The sequence below is a fragment of the Delphinapterus leucas genome, chromosome 9 (assembly GCF_059928025.1).
Source record: "Delphinapterus leucas isolate spDelLeu-1000000601 "Yukka" chromosome 9, BTC_Dleu_Yukka2, whole genome shotgun sequence".
Classification (NCBI taxonomy): Eukaryota; Metazoa; Chordata; class Mammalia; order Artiodactyla; family Monodontidae; genus Delphinapterus; species Delphinapterus leucas.
The window spans coordinates 36867762-36892741 of NC_143137.1; the positions used below are offsets into that span (position 1 = coordinate 36867762).

The following is a 24980-nucleotide window of genomic DNA, read 5'->3' on the forward strand; positions in this document are numbered from 1 at the left end:
ACAGTCATCTTAAGAATTAAACTAGGGCTTCCCTGGTGGCGCAGTGGTTGAAAGTCCGCCTGCCATGCAGGGGATGCGGGTTCGTGCCCCGGTGTGGGAAGATCCCACATGCCGCGGAGCGGCTGGACCCGTGAGCCATGGCCGCTGAGCCTGTGCTCCGCAACGGGAGAGGCCACAACAGTGAGAGGCCCGCGTACCGCAAAAAAAAAAAAAAAAGAATTAAACTAATAAGTGTAGAAATGTTGGTAACAGGCAGAGTTCTCTCTGTAGTTTGATGGCAATACTACACTTAGCTCTGTCTGCCTTTACCATTTAAAGGCTAATAGGGCAGTCTCCAGCAGCTTCCTTCTGCACCCTTTCCTCTCCCACCTTTCTTTAATACGGAGAAGCATCCAGTACTGTTCTGAGACTTTCACTTTTTCTTCTTATTCAAAATGTAAGAAAGTGCTCTCAGGTATTTTCTGTACTTCTTGGTTGACTGGTGTAATACTTGATTAAAACTCTCACTAAAATAGTTTAAATCGTACAGATTTCTAAAGCAAAATTTTCAGACAACAAAAATGAGTACATTGTAGGACTTTTAAGCAAAACAAAGGGGAAATGCACCCATGATCCCGCGATTCAGAAATAAGCACAATTAAGATTATGATGATTTTTCTTCATATATATCTCCACACATTTTTAATTAAAAATCCCAAAAATACTTTCCTGATACATGTTTTTTTCCCTCCACTTAATATGCCATAAGGAACTTTCCACACCACCAAATATCCTTCTATAAAATTACTTAAAATAACCAGAGTATTCTGGTTGTTATGGAATATAACAATTTATTTAACCAATTGTACACATTTCTTGCTATTATAAACAAAATTGCAGTGAATATACCTTTAGCTAAATCTCTGCTCTTTTTAAAATAGTAATTTTCTTAGGATTAATTAGAAGTAGAATTTCTAGGTCAAAGGGTACCAATATTTTAATGTGGATCATTTATATCTTTAGTTATGGAAGTGGTTAAAGAAAGCCTGGTCACGGGACTTCCCTGGTGGCGCAGTGGTTGAGCCGCCTGCCAATGCAGGGGACAAGGGTTCGATCCCTGGTCCAGAAGGATCCCACAATGCCACGGAGCAACTAAGCCCATGAGCCCCAACTACTGAGCCTGTGTGCCACAACTACTGAAGCCTGTGCGCCTGGAGCCCGCGCTCCGCAACAGGAGAGGCCATGGCAGTGAGAAGCTCGCACACCACAACGAAGAGTAGCCCCCGCTCACCACAACTAGAGAAAGCCTGTGTGCGGCAACGAAGACCCAATGCAGCCAAAAATAAATAAATAAAATTGATTCTTTTAAAAAAAGAAAAGTCTGGTCATTAGCAATTTGGAGGTGAGATTAGCAGGGGTAACCAAATATCATAATTTTTGACTTTGAACATGAACTTGATTTCTTTCTTTCATTCTGATATGAAGAGAGTCAGAAAAGATGGTCAACAATCTCTCTAGCTATAGGAGCTCCTTATTTCCTTTCTAGGGAAGCATAACCTAGGTAGGGCCATATTATAAGTGTGACCTATTCCTGGTTACGGATGCAGCCTTTGCTCAAAAGTTTCTCTCAACTAGAGTCAGGCTAGGGTCCAGAGGAAGCACTCTGCATTTTAAAGTCAGGGTTGCTGTGGTTCCTTTTTTTTTTTTTTTAATCTTACTAAATAATTTACTTAAAAGTTTCTTTCTGCCCTTGTCCCATTCTCTCAAGCCTGAAGGCATTTCTGCAACACTTTTATTGACTGTTAGGCACTAACCAAGAGCAATTATCCCTATCAACTGACCTAGAATTATTACAAATACTCAACACAAGTTAAATTATTGAGTTTGAATAGCTGGTATAAACAATCTCGTGTTTGTGACCAGTAGTAAGTGGGCCTAGAGGACCAATGATACATCAATGCCTTGAGCAGTAGTCTTTGAAGTGTGGCCCCTGGACCAGCAGCATCAGCATCACCTGAAAATTTGTTAGAAATGCAAATCACTGGGCCCCAGACCAGGACCTACTAAATCAGGAACTCTGGGGGTGGGGCTCAGAAATTTGCTTTTTAACAAGCAACCTGTTTTAACAGGTGATGCAATTTAAGAACCAAAGGCCTAGTGACCTGACACTGCAAAATCTTCTAGTGAAACACTTGTGTTTCAGAGGATTCCTTACAGTGCAAGAGAGACAGATATTACAAAAAAAACTGGACTAGAGAGGAAAGTGGGGAGAACTTGCTACATCATAACAATGTTTGGATTTGATAACTTCAGTTTTCCTTTAAGAGTAGTTAGGACCAGAATCATCCAGTGCCAGATCTAATTAATCAAATTTGGGGCGTTGGGCCCAGAGCAGGATCCCAGGTGTGCTTCTGTATACTAATGTTCAAAAGCTACTGCCCAGCCTGCACTGTTGCCTAGAAAGGGCCACTGTGGCCTCCAGGAACCGGCACCTTTTTGTCTAATCCATTTCAACCTTCACCCTCAATCTCCAAGATACATTTTGTGTTTTCTATCATAAAGGGCTATTTTTATTGGTATTACCCAGTGTCCTACAACTGAAACCTATGCTTCTAGATGTAAAGATTCTCACAGAAAACTATATCTTTTGGAACAGAGGTAGTTTTGAAGAGCAGGGCCTGAGCTTTCATGGAATCTGAGAATTTAAGAAATTGTATATAAAAATATGTATATGCACACAAACATCACTCAGGGGAAGAGTTCACAGCTTTTACCAGGTTCTCAAAGAGATCTGTGATTCTCACAAAAGCTTAAAAACCAAACCAAACCCACAAAAAGCCCACTGGTCTAGAAAGCAAATGATATCTATTTAAAAGTGAAATAAACACTGCATAAAATGTTGACACTGTAGAGCCGTGTATTAAGCACACATAAAAGTGAAAATGGGGACTTCCCTGGTGGCGCAGTGGTTACGACCCCATGCTCCCAATACAGGGGGCCTGGGTTCGATTCCTGGTCAGGGTATGAGATCCCACATGCATGCCGTAACCAAGACTTTGCATGCCACAACTAAGGAGCTCATGTGCTGCAACTAAGACCCAGCACAACCAAATAAATAAAAAAAAATAAATATTAAAAAAAAAAGTGAAAATGAACAGTATATATTATATAACACTGGGGAATGAGGCCAATGTGAGGTGGTATACTGACCCAATATGATGATTGAATGCTCTAAAGGCTTTACAGTCTACCCTCTTAAAGGCCAGACTGATGAAGATGATGGCTTTTTGTTTTTTTTAAAAATTTATTTATTTATTTAATTTATTTATTTCGGCTGTGTTGGGTCTTCGTTGCTGCGCGCGGGCTTTCTCTAGTTGCAGCGAGTGGGGGCCACTCTTCATTGCAGTGAGTGGGCTTCTCATTGCGGTGGCTTCTCTTGCTGCAGAGCACGGGTTCTAGGTGCGCAGGCTTCAGTAGCTGCAGCATGCGGGCTCAGCAGTTGTGGCTCACGGGCTCTAGAGCACAGGCTCAGTAGTTGTGGTGCACGGGCTCAGTTGCTCTGTGGCCATGTGGGATCTTCCTGGACCAGGGATCGAACCCGTGTTCCCTGCACTGGCAGGTGGATTCTCAACCACTGCACCACCAGGGAAGCCCCGATGATGGCTTGTTTTTGTTAGGCATTATGCTAGGATGTTTATACACAATCTCTGGTTTAATTATCAAAAAAAGTTCTATGAGGAAGGCAGTTTTGTTATTGTTAGGTAGTAAGAGAATCACAGTTTTAAACTTATACCAGTGGGTTAGTGACAACTCAATCCATTAGGATACTTCTGAAAGTCAGTTAACTGGCAAAGGCTTCATTCAGCAACTATACTGCTATAGCTAAAGGTCTACCAATCCCCACACAATACTGCTTCTGAGAGTCCAACTGTCTCTGATCTCTATGATTCCCAAAACCCAAAACAAGATCAGTAGTCTGCTTTGTCAGAAAGACTATGCCTTTTCAGTACAGGTCTCCACTGTCCAGCAACAGTAAATCCAGCTTTTTGATTCAGAGATTGGGCAATGACCTCCTCGACCAAAGGGTTCCACAGAGCACTGGAATGCAGGCAGTCTGATTCCAGAGCCTAACCTTGGAGTCATTATACTCTCCCTGAGCAAATATCCTGGATTATGATGGAGAGACCTTGATGCCCCCACCCTTTCATGACCATAGAAATGTTGTTATTTAAATACGGTGTATAGTAACTTATTATTGCTCCTTTCTAATTTTATTACTATTTAATGGACACCGTGAATGGCAGAGTCCCCATGAAGTTAGGCAGTATTATTCATCAACATTTACAACCAAAAGTATCCATATTTTTAACTGAAACAAATCTAAAACAAAATAGCCTCTTAAATACTAAGCTTTGAAGAGTATCTAAATATGATTAACAGCATACTTTTGTACTAATGAGACAAAATGTATTTAAAAAAATATATAATACTCTATATCATTTATAAAACATTCTGAGAGATAATCCCATGGAACAAATGTTTTATGTCATTAAATTACCTTTATTAATATAATTCACTTATTAGGCTTTTAACATATTAATTGAGAAAATAAATCACATGCAGTAATTTTTTCGTAAATAAAATGTATTTAAGGCAAATAGACCAAAAAAAAAAAACTCTTAAAAAAATTGAAACTAAAAATATTATTTACAATGGGAACTTTAAGTCCAAAGTTCTCTTTGTAAGACAATACTCCCTGCATTGTTCTCCCCTTGGCTTTCTTTCTGAGCTTTAATATAAGGCTGAAAATTCCTGGCCAACAGCTTGACAATTTTAAGATCCATAAATTTGGGCAAGCAGTCTATACACATGGCTCAATAATAATCTTTTTAAATTTAATTGCTTTTAAAAATGTCAGTAATTTGGAAGACAGAACATGAAGGGAGATGAATCTATTGAGGCCACAAAACTAGAAGGGCAGATTGTAGGAAGGAGGAGAGCTATGCAGGCAGGCTGAGAGCAGTGTACAGAACTCACTGTAGAGAAATATAAAGTAATGAGTTAGGGAACACCAAATTCTACAGAAAATGAATACACCCTTGGTACTCACATGCTACAAGACACTGAACAGAAGAATAAATGTTTAGTAGAGGATAAGACTTTAAACTTTTAGCACAGCACTTAAAAAACTAAGTAGACTTTTAAAATGTTTATTGTCCTGGTATAAATCAAAGGATGCTACTTAAAAATGAAGCAACTTTATTTGGAACAAAGGGTAGTTCAGGTCACCTTGCTTTAAAAAAGTCTTCTATTACAGAATATTCAACTAAAAGCAAGCAGAATGACACAATAGCTTTGACTAGAGGCTTTGATATTCAAGAGGATTAAACAAATGAGCACTTGGTGTCTTTTGATGGAGAGCAGATTATGAAGAAACTCCTAAAAACACAATTCTAAAGGGACCATGAAGGTTAAAGAATATAAGCATTTGGGGCAAAATGTTACATGTGGTAAAATTCAGACAAGAAGCACAAAAATAAATTAGGGGAGGGCTTCCCTGGTGGCGCAGTGGTTGAGAGTCCGCCTGCCGATTCAGGGGACATGGGTTCGTGCCCCGGTCCGGGAAGATCACACATGCCGCGGAGCGGCTGGGCCCGTGGGCCACGGCCGCTGAGCCTGCGCGTCCGGAGCCTGTTCTCCGCAACGGGAGAGGCCACAACAGTGAGAGGCCCGCGTACCGCAAAAAAAAAAAAAAAAAAAAATTAGGGGAGAGGTTAAAAATCTCTAAAAAATGAGATTTTGTTTCCACCTTCGATACGAGTTATTCTTTTCTGCCAGAAAAAGCAAGAAATAAGGACCCAAATGAAGTAGAGTTGACCCTTGAACAAGGCGGGAATTGGGGCGGCATCCTCGCAGCTGAAAGTCAGCCTAGAACTTTACAGCAGGCCCTCCTTACCTGTGGTTCCACAGCAACCTCAGCAACTGCACATCATGTAGTACTGCAGTATTTACAGAAAAAAAATCCAGGTAAAGGTAGATTCTCACTGCTCAGACAGCTGTTGTTCAAGGGTTAACTACAATCACCTTTCTCAATCTGAAAAATCAAAAACACAGCCAGAAAGTAGACATAGCTAGGCATATAAAATGTCATTCATTAGCTCTTTATGGGATTTAGCAAATGTATTTTGCATCCTCTCATTTTTTTTTTTTATAGGCAGAAAACCTAATTGTTGGCTGTTAGGTAAAACTGACTTTACAAATTGTGAAATGAGACACAGTTGGTCTCCAGGTACATTATTACTAGTTTAGAAGGCAAATAAATGTCAAAGCTGAACCTTCATTCCAATCACCCAAGCACCTGGTTGAAGCTAACAACACCAGACAGCCTACAGTATTGAATATAGGGGAAGCCCAGAAGGGAATTCAAAGATGCTAGTGTAGCGCCCAGAAAGACACTCGAAATTCACGAAGCTACTTAATGCCTCAAGTTTTTATGGTGGTTGGAATCTTCTCCAAGCTGCCTGAGCAAACTTATAAGTAGGAGAACCACTGAGACAAGTTCTACTTAGAGACTATTAAATATTAGGGATTATGGTAGCCTATCATTACAAGGTCTACTCTCTATGTCTCACACACATTTCTGTGGTTGTATATGAATGATATTAACAATCCTACCAAATCCTTGAAAGAACTGTTAAAACGAAAAGAAAAATATTGCAAAGTTGTAAGAAGTGAACCTCAGATGAAAAAAAAACCATCACTCTATGCTGTAACTTCAGTGCAGAAGTTGGGATGGTACATAAACCAGAGTAGGTACAACTTTCTGTTCCATCACCTTTGCTCTCTGCCTGGCCTACCTGCCTGATTTCATTCTCTTCTTGCTCTAGTTTTAGAAAACTGTTGCATTCCTTACACTCTGAAATGTAATGTGAAAATCAAAATTTAACTGGTACCTAAGGCTGATCACTTCCCAGAAATAACTACCCTATAAAAGCAAGATTGGGGGGTTTACTAAAGAATACCTATTGATGTTAATTTAATGATAGAAAAAAACAAAATGACCTAATATCCAACAATAAGAGAATGATTAAATGAACTATAGACATTAAACAAGTCATTAAAAATGTGTTTTGAGAGATTTAGTGGCATGGGGAATTACTCAGGAAAAAACTGTATAAATCCATATTTATACTATGATCCCTATTTTTAAAAAAATACATATTTTTAAACAAAAGGAACTACCAAAGAAAAAAACAAAAAAGCTGACCTGGAAGGGTGAAAGGAATTACTATTGTCTTCTTCCTCCTCTTTAACTACTCTGCAAGTCTTTATACCCCTACCTCAGGAAGTGTGCCCAGGATGGATGAATTTATCCATTTGGTAATTTTTTTAAGACAGTTTTTTCCTAATGTATCTGTAATTTCCTTTGTATCTGAGTATTGCTTAATTCATGTCGTCTACTGACTTGGTATCTGGGATACTGCATAGAATCCTTTCATTTCTTTTCTAGGAAGGGCATGCTAGAGGCTGAAGGTCCAAAGTGAGGACTGCTCAGTTTGTCTGAGCTGTTACTTTTGTGCATGCACTAACACATTTAAAAGCTTCCCTGCCAATTTCTCTAATAAAAGTCCTGACCATTAAAATCTCTCCTAAAACTTTGACTTTTTTCTTTTTCTCTTTTTTAAAGTAAAAGTCCCTCTGAATACTGCAAGCAAAACCATGAAAAGGAAACAATTAAAAAAACTCACTAGTGTCTCTAGAATTACAGTTCTTAAGTAACTTTTTTATTGGTTAATTAATTTAGAAGATGCATCCCCTATCAAAGTACTGACAGAAAAAAAAAACCCAACACTTTGGGATGCATCTATGGCTTAGTTTCCTTTATACAGATTTGACGGTCAGGATACTCTTTACTCCTAGACCCTACTCTTGTGCCAGTTAAGAGTTAGGTGAGTGCTTTTAGAAGGAAACTGATTTTCCTTCTGATACTTGGAATACAATGGTAACAAAACTCCATCAGTTAGCCTTTTATAATACATGATAGAGTAACAAATCTTGATTTAGTTTAATTTATGCAAAAATATAAAAATTAATTGTATTTTATTATATTTGGGGACAATTAAACAAAACCAGAACATCTGCTGGCATGTTAAATGTCTTTCTAATTAAATCTAGAGTTGAATGAATCGATTCATTAGCAACAAGCCTGGTTTATTAACTCATTAATACAGATGGTTAGTATCACGAAGGGAAGAATAGGAGAATCTCAAAAAGTACAAAAAAAAATTGCACAGTGACTTGGGCATCAGGGAGAATACTAGTTGAAGCAAAGTGCTCAGAACTTAGCTTTTCAAAGATTAAAATAAAAGTCAATGTGCTAACGTGGAAAGGACATTTACAAAGATATGTTTTTTTTTTTTAAAGGTCATAAAGGCAAGTTGGTAGCATGGGGATAAATACGTAGATAAAAATGTTCATTTGGACTAAAGAAAGAATTATTATTTTTGTGTCAAAATAATAATACACTGTAAAAACATTTTTAGAAGTTTATATATAAAGGCTAAATAAGAAGGCTTCCCCATAGATAGCCAGATTTAAAAAACAAAAAAACAAACAAAAAAACCCTATTCCTATCTGAAGGTATGCCCAGCTTGGCACACAGCCATCACTTAATAGAAATTAAAATTTTATTTACATTAATTATTAATAAATTGGGAACATAAGTAAATATTTCACCCATAGGCCACTTATTTGGCAAACTTAAATTCAAAACAGTAGACAGTACTAGGAACAGGATTGCCAGATAAAATATAGGATGCCCAGTTAAATTTGAATTTCAGATATACAACGAATACTGTTTTAGTATAAGTATGTCCCAAATACTGTATGGTATTGCATAGTATAAGCATATCCTGTGCAATATTTGGGGTATATACTAAAAACGTTATTAGCTGCTTATCTGAAATGCAAATATAATTGGTCCTCAATCTTTATTTTCATTTGCTTAATCTGGTAATTCTAACAAGGAAGGAAGAAAACAAGGCTTCTGTGTATTCAAATTAGATGCTAAAACTCATGCAGTTTACTCACAGGGAGCTCAGACTCTGAGTCTATACACTGGCAACCCTCATGCCAAATCTACCCCTCTATTTTATTTGATATGTACAGTATTTTAATTTCAATTAGCTACCATCATTAAAACTGAAAGAGTACACATTAAAAAAATTTCCAGACTCTGATAACACTGGGAGTCCATTTCCACATGTCAATAATCCAGATCTGGATGGCTGTTTCCTCAGGCAGGGTAGGTATGTTCCCATTTGCCATGATCCTCACCACCCCCTATTATTCCAAAATCAAGCTGAAAGTAGCAGCAATTCAAAGTGGTTGTTTTCCACCCCACTTCCAGCACTTCTGTTACCTGGCAGTCCCTTGAATTTCACTGAGTTTGTGGCCTGGGTTCTGCTATATATATTCATTTTATACCCAGTTCTCTCCAACAAAGATCTGAAGCCACAAATTATGATATGGAGAGAAGATGAAATTCTGCTAAAGTCTATTTCTCCCACTAGTTTTTTTTTTAATAAATTTATTTATTTATTAATTTATTTAATTTTTGGCTGCATTGGGTCTTTGTTGCTGCGCACGTGGGCTTTCTCTAGTTGCGGCAAGCGGGGTCTACTCTTCGTTGCGGTGTGTGGGCTTCTCATTGCGGTGGCTTCTCTTGTTGCAGAGGATGGGCTCTAGGCCCGCGGGCTTCAGTAGCTGCAGCACGCGGGCTGAGTAGTTGTGGCTCGCAGGCTCTAGAGTGCAGGCTCAGTAGTTGTGGCACACGGGCATAGTTGCTCCGCAGCATGTGGGATCTTCCCGGACCAGGGCTCGAACCTGTGTCTCCTGCATTGGCAGGCGGATTCTTAACTACTGCGCCACCAGGGAAGTCCCTCTCCCATTAGTTTTAAAATTTGAAGAAGGCAGGAAGTTTGTCCGCTTTATACATTCTTCTGGTTCTAGCCCCCCAGCCCAGTGTGCAGCATACAGTAGATGCTAAGTGAATATTTGTTTGATTAATAAATGAATGATCATCAAAGAGGGAGAAGAATAACTATGGCAACAAAAACCAAAACAAGTAAAGCTATTTAGGAATATTTGAGTGGAATCAGTAAGTAAAAATATGTTTATTCTGCTGATAGTCATCAAGACATGATGTTTGCAGTCAGTTATGTATAGCCCTTTGAAAAACTACTCAATGTAATAATCTTCAGAAACCTGGTAAGCTACTTAAACAAAACATATTGTTTTCTGAGATGCTGCCAGATAAATTAAAGGGCATTATAAACCATTACCCATGGAAAGAATCTAGAATTTCTTTTTATCTCTCAATTCCAACCACATTCCCCTAGTACTCTGAATTTTGGAATAGCATGGAAATGCAAAGAGAGGAAAGAACAGAAGAGGTTTTCTATAAGGATTGAACAATTCGGTCCAAGAATTATATTAATTAAATACCTCTAACAAGCACAGAAACACCCTATTCCAACATCCCACCTTCAGATTTTACTAATAGACTTCCTTGGAGATTTTCTTAAATGGCTAACATACACTTCCCCAAGGGCAGAGATACACTTTTCCATCTTTCCAGATCCCTGGTATATAGTAACTTTAAAGGATTTTTGTTTTATCTGCATATAAGACACTTAGGAGATAAATTTTGGGGCAGTGAAACAGCTGAAGTTACAGTAGCTGAGAGAAAAGGAAAAAAAAAATTTCAAATCAGACTTCAGAAAATCCATAATTTGTTTGCCATGCCTATAATACATAAAAATCTCTTAAACATTCATTTAAAAAATATTTATTGAAAATCTACAGTGTGCTAGGCACCAAGAGAAGAGAAAGGATTAGAGATGAAGATATGGATCCAGCTACCAAAGCACAGGTAGAGACACAAACAATTACAATACATGGCATTTGTTATAAATAATGGTAAGTACAAGGTATAAGGGAAATCCAGGGTATACAGAGGACCTAAGTCTGCCAGTCAAAGGTGAAGAAGTTCATTATTTGAACTAAGACCTTAAGGGCAAATAATGAGTAAATGAGAGGAGCTAACCTAGTTGGAGAGAGCAGGGTGCCCCCAGGCACTTCAAGGAGTCATATGGCAGAAAGGCAGAGACAGTATATTCAGGGAACTATGAATATTCAGGGATCTGACCGCAATATGGAAGCAATAAGAACAGTCTTGGTGAGATACAGAGAGGATGTGAAATAGGGCAGTGGTGATCAAGAGGTAGGAGCAAATGTCAGGTGCTGATGAGAATCACTCTGCTTGTATTGTTTGCTTGGACTCTCTGGATTCCTGACCAGGGGTATCTTACTTATATTGGTTTCTGAACCCCATCTGGTTCTTTTTTTGTAATGCCTGACAGCCTGGCTTTCAGATTGGACCTGACCACCACCAAGTACAACTTCCTTAGGTTCTGTTCCAACATCCTGATATACAGATGGTTCAGCTTTGTGATAACCAGCAGTTTAAAATAACTTTCGGAGTGCCTCTCTCCAGCTCAAATTTCTGCCTTGATATCCATGTTTTGGGGCCTACTTGCCACTTAAAACTTAGGTAACAAAATAAACTTGTCCTTTTTTTGTAATTTTCTACTACATCTGATTCCTATTTTTTGTTCTCTAAATCATGGCCTCAAAAAGATTCTTGCTTTTACTGCCTGCTTTTGGTGTGTTTCTGCACGTAAAGGATGAATTACTTACTACCAGCAGAAGAGGCACTATTTAAAATACAGTTGACCCTGGAACAACATGGGTTTGACCTGTGCAGGTCCACTTACACTCGGATTTTTTTCAATAGTAAATACTATAGTACTACACGATCTGAGGTTGGCTGAATCTGCGGATGTGGAACTGTGAATATGGTTATACTTGAATTTCCAGCGTGTGGAGGGTCAGAGCCCCAACCATGGTGTTGTTCAAGGGTCAACTGTACTCCTTTCTAAAAGGCGAATACTTGTCAGCATCCATACATTAAACATAAGAAACAGAAAAAAACACATGCTTTTATAGTTTGAGCCATTACCTATTACCATAGACTTACTGGCAATTACTTGGCCTTTCTAATGCTTGTTAATAATGGATAAATAAGGATCAGGAGACATTTTCAGTAGCTCAAATCAATTACACTCTCCACTGCCATATTTTATCTTAACACAAATTAACATTTAGCTAATGTTTCATAGTATAAATAAATCTAGGTGATATAAAAAACAAACAGTAAAATAATTTCTAATCGTGTTAGCAAAATCCATCAAACTGGATGTGATGTTGTGGCCTACTACAGTTCTATCGTCTACACCAGTGGTACTCAAATTTCAGTGTGCATCCAAATCACCTGGAGGACTTGTTAAAACAGAGCACTGGGCTCCATCCTGAGTAGCTGATTCAAAAGGCCTGGGGTGTGGCACATGAATCTGCATTTCTAACCAATGCCCAGATGCTGCTGCTGCTGCGGAATCACATTTTGAGAACCACTTTCATACTGTACACCAACATGGGGCATGAATGAAGGGGAGGAAGTGGTATTCTAATCGTGGTTTATCATCTTCGAAAAATCTTCTCTAAATTAGAGGCTCCAATTCTAGCCAGAGAGTTTGGGAAGTTAAGCCTCCATCATGGGAAAGATCCCAAAATATCGATTTCTTTTAAGCAAAGAAAATAAAGCAACTGTGTTTCATGGCAGTTTTAACAGAGATGCTCTGTGGGAGAGCTTAAGATGTTGCAGTTTCATTAGCATTATCCAGTGTTGCTATGGGGACCAACTGGAGAGGAATCATCAGTACACAAGAAAATGAAGAGAGGGAACTGATGAATTAAAAAAAAAAAGAACTTAACATTTCTGAGAAAATAAAAGTCAAGTCATATCGCTAATTTTCTGGCATATATGTAACTTAAGGTATAAATTCTCCTTTAATAAGTAGATCTATAAAGATCCACATATAAATCTTTCCAAATTCAGAAGATGCATAATCCCTTTGCAATTCAGGGAGGGAAATAAAAACAAAATCTTTTTAAAAAAAAGGAAAAGGAAAGTGGCATCATGGGGTTTATTAGGCATCAGTTAGTCATGATGACCCTGAGGCCAGGGGCTATGTGGAAAGGATGCGTATTTTGCTCAACTGGGTTCAGCTTTGCACAGAATGAGAGATAGAAGGCTCAGGCAGGTACAACACACAGCTCTGGGGATTGAGAAAGCGGGAAGGATAGGTGGATGGCCTCCTCTCAGTGTCTCAGATAATGAAACTGAGAAAAGCCAGAGAGGAAGGAATAACTTGAGAATAAGAATAAATTCTCTTTCTAAACCATCTTGCACCTGCTACCAGTCTTCCTTCTTCAAGTCTGCTTTCACCACATCAGTTCCCAGTGTCTCTCTATTTTCTGTCTCAACAAATCTCAACTTTTCTGCCTGCTTTTCCGGCTTGAGCTAATGTCTACCTACCTTCTTTACCCAACTTTTTTCTCACTATCCCTATGACTTTTTTATACCAACTCGAGGACGAATTCCTACTTGGGATTTTCCTCTCTTGTTCAGACCCAGAGTGGATTTTCCCTTCTGTCAACTTACCCCATGTTTATGTGCTAAATTTAATGATGCTTAACTGTGATCCCAGATGCCTTAGATCCCAAGGAGTCTCATCAGGGATGAAGGGACAACTGGAGCAGACGGCTCCCTTGGCTTCCCCTCACCCTCTCGAACCAAAGAAGCCCAATTTTCATAGGTTTTATATAATGGGATTTTGTGTAAGATAATTTGGAAAACAGGTCCATTGCTCAAAGAAAAAGTTTGAGAAATACTGCTCTCTAATGCACCAAACCATTTGTCACTCAAGAAAATATTGTTACTGGCATTTTTGTTTTATGTGTATATGTTTTGTCTCATAAATTATACTGGAAGCTCCTTAAAATAAGCTGATCTTTCTTTTCCCCATTGTGCTCAGCTCAGCAATGAGCAAAATGCTGTTTTGTTGACCGACTCATTTAAAAATTCATCTTGTAAATGATCTGGTAAAATTCATACTGAGGTGACCTCTACTGAGGTGAGTGACACAATGTATTGCCTCCCTGCGATGAATATTTCACATTTTTAAAAACAGTGCTTCACAGGGGGTGGTGTGTAACGCAAAGCAATGGATTGATAAAGATACGATTTTTTAATAGCAGCAAACAAGAAAGATTTTTGAGGAATGGAGGTTTTTCAATGTCTCTCAAATCAGGTCACCTAAATTAGCAGTCTGTGGTACTGGGTCAGTTTCGGGACATATAGTTAACTTACCAATCCTATTCATGCCTTTTGGGTTTACATAACTTTTTGTACATTGATGCACAAGTATAATATGAACTGCTACATTTTGCTAAACTACATGCATTGCCAAGACCCGTTATTTATGTTTTTCTTAGCTCATTAAGAAATATACAACTAATAAAACATTCACTTTGGTTATTTCCTTTGGATTACAACTACATTTGAGATGCAAGAGGTTAGCTTATTGCAATTAAGGAAAAGAAAGACAAGGCTGCCAAGTGGAATACTGAACAGAGAATAAAGTGCCTTTGTCACCATAAGGCCCTGCTGTTCTTTAAGCATTTCCTTAAAAGGGTGAGTGAACAGAGCAGGACAGCATGGTAATATTGTTCCTGTATCCAGTACAGGAGTAGAGCTGTGGTTTTCTTGAGTCACTGAGAGAAAACAAAACAAAACAAAACAAACAAAACAAAACCAAAACTCTTTTCTGGCAAAAGGGTACGTTATACATATATGCCCATACTGTCTCCAGGAGAAAACCAATTTTGCCTGATTCCTGAAGTCTGTCAAGGTAGAATAGCAAACCTAGAATCTGGGGACCTTCAATGTTCTCTGCCAGTGATAGCCTTGGACCTCAGACAAAACATTTGATCCTTCCCTGCTTCTGTTTCCTTACCTGAAAAGTAGTGACGAAGCACACTCCTCAAATGTGTTTAGGCCATTGTATTCAAGTGCAGTGACAATATGAATAAGATCCTGACCATGAGATCCAGTAAGACACTAAAGATATTCAGCATTTCAGGCTTCGTAAAGTCGGAGAGTGAGTGCACAGAGAAACAAATGAACTAAAGAGTATTTCCGAAGCACCTGAGTGTCTCAGGAACTGGGCTAGTTACTGGGGATAGAACAATGAAAGAAACATTGATCTTGTCCTTGACAAAGTTCCAGAGCAGAAAGCAGGCCTGTAACCAGGCAAAGCCCAAGATGGTCTAATGAGTGGTGTCTTGTGAAGGGAGGTGACAGGCAGGTATCTTTGACAAGGAATACTCAGGGAGGAGGTGAATATGATTTTGAAGTCTTCACAGAGGAGAAGCCTCCAAGAGGAGGTTTATTTGAAGTCTACGTTGCTAGGCATTCAACATCAAATTTGAGGTATGATAAATCTTGGTTCTTTGTTGTGTAAATATAATGAAGAATTTAGCGGTTTGATTTTCTTCTAAAATCAAAGAACTAAAATTTGAAACAGAAAACGTGGAGAAACTTCCATGGAGACTGGCATTTTTGTTTGCTAAAATTGGGTGAAGTCTAAAATTCTACTATAGACATCCTTCTAAACCATAGGCGAACTATGATGCATAAACAATCAAGGTCCACTAATTTTCTTTTCTTTTTTTTTTTTACTTTTTATTTTATATTGGAGTATAGCCGATTAACAATGTTGTGATAGTTTCAGGGGCACAGCAAAGCGACTCAGCCACACATACACATGTATCCATTCTCTCCCAGACTCCCCTCCCATCTAGGCTGCCACATAACACTGAACAGAGTTCCCGGTGCTATGCAGTAGAAGGGCCACTAATTTTCTTTTCTTTCTTTTTTTTTTTTGCGGTACGCGGGCCTCTCACTGTTGTGGCCTCTGCCGTTGCGGAGCACAGGCTCCGGACGCGCAGGCTCAGTGGCCATGGCTCACGGGCCCAGCCGCTCCGCGGCACGTGGGATCTTCCCGGACCGGGGCATGAACCCGTGTCCCCTGCATCGGCAGGCGGACTCTCAACCACTGTGCCACCAGGGAAGCTCAGAGCCACTAATTTTCTAATGACACTTGCCCTCAATCTCCTTCCATGGTGGTAACTGCTTATCAAAGAAAGAAGGTGAATGTCTCAGTTTTGGATGCTATGAGCACTGACTATTATAAGATGTCCAAAGTTATGGGTTGAATTGTGTCCTCCCAAAAAGATACATTTAAGTCCTAATCCCTACTGTACCTCAGAATATGACCTTATTTGGAAACAGCGTCTTTATAGAATTAAGTTAAAATGAGTTCATTTGAGGTCATAATCCAACATCACTGGTATCCTTATAAAAAGGGGAAATCTGGATACAGAGAAAGCCACACACACACAGGGAGGATACAATCTGAGGTTGATGGCATAGATCAGGATGATGCACTTATAAGCCAAGAAATGCCAAAGACTGCCAGCAAACCACCAGAACCTAGGAGAGGTAGGAAACAGATTCTCCCTCATAACCTTCAGAAGGAACCAACTCTGCTGACACCTTGATTTCACACTATCAGCCTCCAGAACTTTTGAGACAATAAATTTCTCTTGTTTAAGCTACCCAGTCTGTGGTACTGTGTTATGGCAGCCATAGCAAACTAATAAACCCACAATCGCGGACCTGAGCTTCTCCCTTGTAATGGCGTGCAAAGGACGTCAGAACAGGATCTAAGAGGTTGCAACCACATAGAGCCCAAGTTCTCCTTCACTTCCTTCCCTCTGCCTGCTCTTCCTTCTTCCGCTTTCAACCTGTGTGAGAACCCCAGGAAGAGAGAAGGGTGGTTGGAGCTTCAGCTAGCATTCTCTCTCATCTTCACCCAGCTGTACTGCCCTCAGAGCCCAGGGATCCCAAAGCAACGTATGGGTTAACTGCTGTCAGTGGCTTGGGGTGGAGGTGAAGGAACAACTGAAAACAGGAAATGAGGACTTGAAGAACCATGAGCCAAAATAACTGGGAGAAGAGCAGTTACTAAGTCATCAGAAAGCCAGGAGAGGAGTAAGTTTCTGAACAGAAAGTTAGTTAAGAAGAGCATGTATGAGAAAAAAAAAATTATTTTGGACATTATAAACAGAAATAATTGTTCAAAAGACATATAATTTGACCTCTTTCTTGCCAGTAACCAGGTATTCAAAGTGAAATAAAATAACAGGATTTGTGCTTCTTTTCCTAGGTTAGCAATGTGTACAACACATCACATTTTTGAAAATTGTTCATAATTGCCTTTTGAAATTTTTTTCTAATCACACAAATAACTGCATATTATTAGGCTTTAAACTACTAAATTATAAAAATATGTTTAATGCATATATCAAGATAATAGAAAATGTACATTAATGTTTTAAGAAGCTTATTAATTAATCACATGACCATAAATTCTAATCTAGATACATTAATACAATTAGGCAACTAAGTGACTTCATAAAGATAGATATCGTCAGGTATCTTATCAGAAAGATATAATAAAGAAAACTATATACATACATATATTTAAAAACCATCTGGTTAAACAAAATGTGTCTACTCTTTTTTTTAACTCTGTGTATCTTTTCTGTATATAAAAATTCACGCTAGTAATTTTTCTGTTTTAATTCTAAGGAAGTTGAAGTCACTGGTACCCAGAATGTCAAAGGGTCCAACTTGATGAAGAGAAGTATATAATGATCTAAAATTACAACAGAAAACACTACTTCAAACCTCAAAAGGTTACATAAATAGAGAACCTAGAAGAAAGCCTGTTAGGAGAAATATGGGTGACAAAGAAATATAAATATCATACATAATCAGGTTTAATACTGCATTCATTGTCATAGGAACTATATCTTACTTGCACAGAGAGACCCCCTTTTACAGTGTTAATGTTTCTAAGTGTCATTTGGGTTCTACTTTAAAATATTAGATTGTGCTTAATTACAAACATGGAAGGTGAATGATTGTTAGTGAAAGGATTTGTAGAATTTTTAGGGTCAACAAAACTTAAGCTATTTACCATAGCACTCATAACCATTTAAGCTTTTCATTCTAATACTGCGAATTGTACAACATGGGTGCTCCATTAATACTGACTCACCAGGAAATGCTCTTTCTTGCCTATACTTTACTTACCTGTTCACTAGAGAAGAAAGGAAATAGAAATTACTGAGCCCCAGATTTTCAAAGGCTACCAGGGGCCTGGAAGGGTATCTGACTCAATGTCTAACCACCAGAAAAAACTAAAGCCCAGAAAGGTTCAGATACCACCTGCCCCAGATTACTACCTGGGTCTAGTGTAATCAAAGAATAGTACCTGCAAATAGCCAATTAAGAAAAGATTTCAAGAGATAATTTTTATGGTAAAACAAAGGGTTACTGCTGGTATTTGTCTTTCTTTTGATGTTCTTGAATGCTAAAAAATCAGCAGGTAAGTAAAAAAAAAAGAAGAACAAAGTTGAGGATCTCACACTTAATTGACTTCAAAACTTTCTAAAAAGCTACAGTAATTAAGACAGGGTGGTACTGGCATAAGAAAAGATCAATATAGATCAATGGAAGAGAACCGAGAGTTCAGAAATTTATCCTCACAATTTATGATCAATTGATTTTTGACAAGGATGCCAAGACAACTCAGTTGGGGAAACAATAGTCTTTTCAACAAATGGTGCTGGAACACCTGGATGTCCATATGCAAAAGGATAGCACTGGACCATTTCCTTATACCATACACAAAAATTACCTAAAAATTCATTCAAAGCAGAGATGTTTAAAACGATAACATGAGAGAATTTGTGGTTTGGTATAATGATAATGCACTAAGAGTAAATAGATACAGGGGTTCCAATGATAGCACTGCTTGCTAAAAACTAGTTGTGTAACTTGTGCTTTTTGCTCAGTAACTTGCTTATCTTCTAAATGTAGTTGAAGTGATAGAATGAGATCAAGCATGGAATCATGCTCCAGAAAATATGACTTGGAGGATTGTGACTTTCCATATGACTTGGAAAATATGGGGAGGATTGTGGAGGACAGTCAGTGTAGTATTGGCTCTGCAAGGACAGTAGCTTCGAATAGATGAAAGGCAGGAGAAAGATGATGAATCCAGGGGTGCCTCAGCCCTGGATATACAGCAGACGTATGTCTAATCCCATCCAAGTGTCAAGTGTCAACTGAGGAGTAATGCTGGCATCACTGACTGAGCATCTGAACATAAAATACAGGAGCACCCTGGTGGTGCAGTGGTTGAGAATCTGCCTGCCAATGCAGGGGACACGGGTTCGAGCCCTGGTCTGGGAAGATCCCACATGTCGCAGAGCAACTAGGCCCGTGAGCCACAACTACTGAGCCTGCGTGTCTGGAGCCTATGCTCCGCAACAAGAGAGGCCGCGATAGTGAGAGGCCTGCACACTGCGATGAAGAGTGGCCCCCTCTTGCCGCAACTAGAGAAAGCCCTCGCACAGAAGCGAAGACCCAACACAGCCAAAAAAAAAAATACAGGAGCAAAGTGTATTGAGGTCACAATCCCAAAATGGCAGCTGAAACGAGAAACTGATGATGGAAACAAAACATTAAGAAGAGAAAATGTGGGACTTCCCTGGTGGTCCAGGGGTAAAGAATCTGCCTTCCAATGCAGGGGATGTGGGTTTGATCCCTGGTCAGGGAACTAAGATCCCACATGCTGCAGGGCAACTAAGCCTGTGCTCCACAACTACTGAGCTCATGCACATCAACGAGAGAGTCCAAGGGCCACAAACTACAGAGCCTATGCGCCCTGAAGCCCATGCGCCACAACTAGAGAGAGAAAACCTGCATGCCACAACTAGAGAGAAGCCTGAGCACTGCAATGAACAGACTGCATGGTGCAATGAAAGATCCTGCATACCTCAACGAAGATCCTGTGTGCCACAACTAAGACCTGACGTGGCCAAAAACATAAATAAAATAAATAAATATTTTTAAAAAAAACAGAAAATGCTGGGTTAACTTTCAGGTGGAGACAAGGAGTCAACAAGAACATTTCACAGAAAAGGTGAAGGTGTCATCTAAACTGACTCTTGAGGAATGAGTAGGGGTTGTAAAGTAGAAAGGCAGGGAAAAGATACTCTAGCCATGGAGAACACGAGTTAGGGTTAGACTGGTCAGAAGATGACAAAATTTCTCAAACTATGCAGGGATAATGGAAGTGGACTATTCAAGTAACTGTAGGCTTTTGGAACCACCAGCCATCACTCTCAAGATTATAAGGTACTCCAGTGACAGACAAAAGTGCAGTGTAGTGAGGTTGACAGGGTAAGAACTGCATCACTAGATTCTTGCTTTGGACACTGTATACAACAGTTGATTCAGAACCGCTCTAATGACAAAACTGCTATTAAATTATTACTCAGATTCAGGACTTAAGGGGATCTTGAGGAGGGGACATCCCAGACAGCATGCAGTTTCAACTCTTGCCCATTGCTTGCATCACTTACATTATCATCAACTAGTAGTTGTGCTATTGTTTGTTCACATACACATGTCTACACTTCTAGTAACTTCAGAGAAGTGGCCTCAATTCTCAGTATTTCATTTGTAATCTGGTTTTCAAATTAATTCAAAGAAGGCAAATAAACTCAAAACAGGTACTACAGAGGAACACTTGAAAATTCAGAGCATTATCCTACATGAATTTAAGTGTTAATCTACAAACTATTCCAGACTAGTTGTTCTAATTCTCCAAATGAACACATCTTGATTTCACAAGGTTTCTTCTATTGTCTCGTTGATACCTTGTTCCTTTTTCCTGCAATTCATGTTGTCTTCCCCTGAGACTTCAATTCCAATTATATTGACTCCCAATCTCAATTCCCCAGATCTCATTATTCACTTTTAAAATCATCTGTCCAGTCTTTAATATATGACACTTATGGGACAAAGGCTTTGAAATCACTGTAGTTAAGGGGGAAAAAAACCTTTTTTTCAGCAGAAGGGGGTGGCAGTCCCTGGATACTACTCTGTTTTTACCAAGGGAACTAGCTGGAGAAAACAGCAGACTATTTTAAATTGATACCAATCTTCTTTCCTAATGAAGTGGAAACTACTATCTTGTCTGTGTTTCTGAAATAGTAGATTAGACTCCCCTCCCCCAAATTATTGATTTCCAGCAAATACACTTGATATTAGGAAGGAATATATAAGATAAGCTGTATAATGATCAACTGAAAGATTCCTTTAATTAGTGAGTCCTATGGGTGACTTGATCCTAATACATGATATAAAACAGTACCATGCTGATGTTTGATTACTTTCAGAAATGAAAGGAGATGTCATTCATGTTAAAGAAAATTTAAAGAAAAACAGTAAAGAACACTTATTGGCGATGAAGTAATCTGTTACAACAATAAATTATCAAAATGGAAAAAATAGGGGAACATGGAGATGGAAGCACACAAAAAAAGCAATCTGAGAAGTTGCAATCCATCATTAGGACCAGATGGCATTCATCAGAGTCTTCAGAAGTAACTGGGCTACTCATAAAAATGCAGTTTATCATTAAAAAGAGGTACTACAGTGGAGGATTAAATGCCTCTGAAAGGATGACCTTGGATTTATCAGTTGTGTTAAATCAGAATTAAGGATTTGCAGTAGATATGTACGTAAAAAGTTTTCAATAAGAGAAAAATTACAGCAATAAAGCAGCGTTTCCCCTTTCTGGTTAATCAGACTAAACTTCATTCCAATTAACACATCAACATTTTAAAATGTTTACAACAAATCAACTTTTTTTTTACATACACACATGTGCATGCACACAATTTTAAAGATACACAATCACCCCCTCTCCCAAATGATGTAAGATATTGTTTGAAAATTCTTAGAAGTTTGTATAAAATCTGGAGCTTAATTAGGAGTTATCTGGTAAAACTTGCCATGGATCAAAACAAAATACAGAATTGCAGGGGTATATAGCCATTTTTAATTATGGAAAAAATACCAACTTTTCTTAGAGAACAAAAATTTCTTGGAAATAAGAAAAACATAACTTTAAAAATTCACTGTCATCTAGAAAATAAAATTTAAAAGTGCAGATTTCCACATGACAAAGTCAAGTGAGCACGCAATGAACAGGCTTTACTCTCCCATCTGTGCCCCTTAGATTATTCTTCTACTGTGGGACTCACACCTGAGGTGTGGTTACAAACAAGGCAGTAAAAGAAAACTCAGCCATCTCTGTGGTTGAGAAGCAGCAGATTAAATTAGTGGGGTCAGGCAATGAGGAGTCCTGAATAAAGATATCCTTTCATTTTGGGATTTTTCCTATAGGCACAGAGAAATTATATCTGGTTTCTGAGCTGGAAGGTTACATCATGGTTTACACACTTTAGAGAGACTTATTTAGCTTGGCACCCAGTTTGGACTACATAAGGAATGTGCTTTTCTCACAAGAGCCTCTGAAGTCTGTATTCATCTTCACATTATAACTGCCACAAGGCTGTTCCTATCTAGCAAATCTGATTCATGTTTCTCACCCGCCTAAAACACTCCCCGTTATGTAGGCCATAACCCAAGTTCTTCTGCATGGCACACAAGCTCCTTTTTAATACAGCCTGTGTGCCCTTTTTAGCCTTGTCTCCTACCCTACCACATCATTTCAGGCTTTGATAGTATGCAGGTGTAGAGGTTCTCCAAGCCCTTCCTCATGCAGCGTCCTCTATCAAGAAGACCTACCCCACCTGGCAAGGACCACTGCTTAGGTCTCACCTCCCTCGTGAAGCCTACCTAACCTCTCAGACAGGTTGAAGACGGAGGTAGAGTTATGCTGCTACAAGTCAAGGAATGCCTGGTGCCACCAGAAGCTGGAAGAGGCAAGGAAAGGGATTCTACTCTAGACAAGAGGGAGTGTGGCCCTGCTGACACCTTGATTTCCATCTTCTGGCCTTAAGAACTGTGAGAGAACAAACTTCTGCTGCTTTAAGCCACCCCGTTTGTGTAATCTGTTACAGGCAGCCCTTGAAAAGTAACATAGTATATATCAACGGAACTATTAGAATTAAAATTTTTCTCTCTACAAAGCAGGTAATGGGATTCTCCTAGATAATTATATAGTATAATATGATTAAGCTACAAAGAAGTGTGTAGCTAATTTACACTGTTTCAAGAATAGCTTCACATAAAAAGTGACATTTAAGCTAAGATTTGAAATACAAATATGACTAACCCAGAAAGAGAAAGGGAGGAGGTTATATATTTATGAGGATTATAATATTTATGAAGTATAACTTATGAAGGATATAACATTAAAAAATGTTGCCCATAAGTATATGAAAATGTGTATGAGTTTCCACAAGTATGTGTGCACTTCACAGCAGGGTCCAACGGTCAGCTAATATTAATAACATAATTTTTGATAACGATCTATAAGATGAATTCAGAATCTGATTCATTAATGTATTGTCACAAAGGATATCAGCAAACGTAATTTTTAGAAAACGTGAGAAGATGAAGAGAGCAATCCAGTTATTTCACTTATACGCTGCTTGCCTAAATCAGTCTACTTTGAAACCACATTTAATGTAACAGTGAGAATCCTGAAGAAATGGAGACTTGCCAGTTGGCTCTGAATACTGCTAACTAGACGTGAATAACAATGGTCCCATGAATCATTTCTAAGCTGTTTAAAAAACCTTTCACTAAAAAATTCCTCTATATCACACTAGTTGTGGATTTTACATCAAAGAGATGCCAGGATTCATCATTTCATTAATAAACAGTAATTCAGAAACTGACATTTCTGACAATGATGCCAAACACAGGCAATTAGAAAAAAATTGCAACTAACCTACATTCTTGAAGTCAAAGAAAGCTGATAGAAGAATGTGAATTAAAATTTTATAACCTTAAATAATGCATTAAATAGCTATGGTTACCTGGCTTTAAAAAGAAGCACAGGCTTGAGCGCTCTGGAACAGCAGATCAGAAATTGGTTACTTGGGAACAATTTCCTTTTTTTATCGTTCAATATTCAAATCTTAATTCTAATGTACTAAGGAAGAGACACTAAAATAAACAAAAGACAATTTGAAGAGTCCTCATACTGTGCTAAAGTGGTAGGTTTTATTTATACAAATATTTATTTCAAGGCTATCCTGAACATTTTCAAAAAAATTCTAGCTTTTGAAAGGGGGAAAAATGCTACTTAGAGGATGGATGTCATATCTCTCTGAGACAGAACAAATAGTTATGTTTGTTGTGTTTACCTTGGGCTTAATACTCCTACATTCTTTCCCCACTAAGGGCTGGAAGTAAAACAGGAAAGCTATAAAATGAATGACAATGGTTATTATTATAGATACAGGGTGAATGATCTCTTCTTGAAGATGTTTACAGATGGAACTGTTGGGTGTGTCTAAGTTCTTAATAAATACGATCTGTTTAAGGGAAGATGACCCTGATTAGCATTTGCCAAATCAAATTCCACAGAACACTAGCATCCCATTAAATGTTAATAGGTGTTATTTGAGAAAAAGGTAGTGTAGTTAAATATTTGGGAAACTGCAATGTAATATTTATCTCTTGGATGGTCACAAAAATTTGCATACTAAAAAGTCCTGAAGAATGCTACGTAGCTTTATTTACCTCAGTGTTTGCACATGAAAATTTCTTTGTGTAAAACGGTATTAATACTTTTTCTGTCGTAGAATTCTATGGAGTCCTGAAATATTGTCCCTAAAAACATAAATAGATATTAAATTTACATTAGCCCTACCTACTTCCATCACACAGATGAACAAAAACAAGAACACAATTTTCTATGAATGTATCTCAAAAGTATGATATCAAAGAAATGAATTTCTTTTCAGTTCATTACTTAAAGGTTTTATTCATTTTAAATTCATTTAGACTCTAAGAACATGTAAATCTATATGGTTGGATGTACTCTGGGACTCATGTAATGAAAGGAAAACAGAAT

The 24980-nt window shown here is 38.4% G+C and overlaps 1 protein-coding gene across 5 annotated transcripts in view; it reads right to left on the reverse strand.

Annotated features, from left to right (window-relative positions):
• ZNF277 (zinc finger protein 277) overlaps positions 1-24980 on the reverse strand; it is a 117070-nt gene that overhangs the window by 80651 nt on the left and 11439 nt on the right. The window contains exon 2 of one of the 5 annotated variants that reach the window (XM_089917517.1): positions 5936-6073. The exons of 3 other annotated variants lie outside the window; for them this stretch is intronic. The gene's annotated coding sequence lies outside the window, so the exon portion shown is untranslated. Of the gene's footprint in view, positions 1-5935; positions 9384-24980 lie in introns of those variants that run through there. One more of the 5 variants, XM_022582964.3, reaches the window with a different exon arrangement.